Here is a 1,012-nt window from a genome sequence, read left to right as displayed (position 1 = left end):
TCCGGGTCGCCCCACTGAACTGCCCAGCCTGTCCATAAGGCCTCCGAGCCGTCCCCCTGAGTTGCCATGTGTTGCCCCTGAGCATCGGAAGATGCTGTCCACTGGCCCCTGGATCCCTGCTCCCGCCCGAGTTTATGTTTTTATTTAGGGTCGTCTGGAATCCGACCCTTAAGGGGGGGGGGGTTCTGTCATGGTTTGCTATGGCAGACACTTTTTGTTAGTTTTGTTTTGGAGTTTTTGCACTTCATGTTTTATTTTGTATTGGTTTCCTTGTGTGTCTGTGTGTTGCTTCCTGTCTTGGTCCTGTGTCTGTGGTGATTGTCTGCCCCGCCCTAATGTGTTTCACCTGTGTTCAATCACCCTTGCCTCCCTTGTCTATATATACCTTGTGCTTCCCTTTGTCTGTGTCGGTTCGTCTGTTTAGTTCAGGGTTTGTTCATGTCACGTTCACGTTTTGTTAATAAACCTGTCTGCACCGTTCCCCAAGAGTTGACTGCATTTGGGTCCAACTTACCTCGTAAACCCTTGACAGGGTCCTGTACTCCTTAAAACATACCAGTTTATCAGTCCAACACCCAAAAACTTCAGTCTGTGCATTCACATGTAGTACACAGTTTACTCACTGGTGTAGGTTGTCCTAAATCAAACTGTTGCGCACTCACTGAAAATGATGATTGCAACATGTGACTGTTGTTGCTCACCTGACAGCTTCTTTGCTCATTTGACTTCCAAATGAACATTTTACTTTCCTGTGTGTGCCCCCTGTGTCATGCTCACTGTCAAGTATGAAAATACGTTGGTGGTCCCACCCCTTTAGCTATGAAGCCAAGATGGCGACCATTGAGGGTTTTAAGTGTCCATCGTGTAAGGGTTGGCTGAGTGGCTAAGGCACAAAACTGAGACAAAATCCAGATATGCAGTCCAGGTGCATTTATTTAGCAGTGACAACTGACATTCGCATGCAGAAATATGTACAGTGCAGGCCTGGCCAAAAATAAAGATATATATATAT

This window comes from Seriola lalandi, unplaced genomic scaffold (assembly GCF_002814215.2).
Source record: "Seriola lalandi dorsalis isolate HSWRI2012SDOR001 ecotype SW California unplaced genomic scaffold, Sedor1 jcf7180002054953, whole genome shotgun sequence".
Classification (NCBI taxonomy): Eukaryota; Metazoa; Chordata; class Actinopteri; order Carangiformes; family Carangidae; genus Seriola; species Seriola lalandi.
This window is presented reverse-complemented; position numbering follows the sequence as displayed.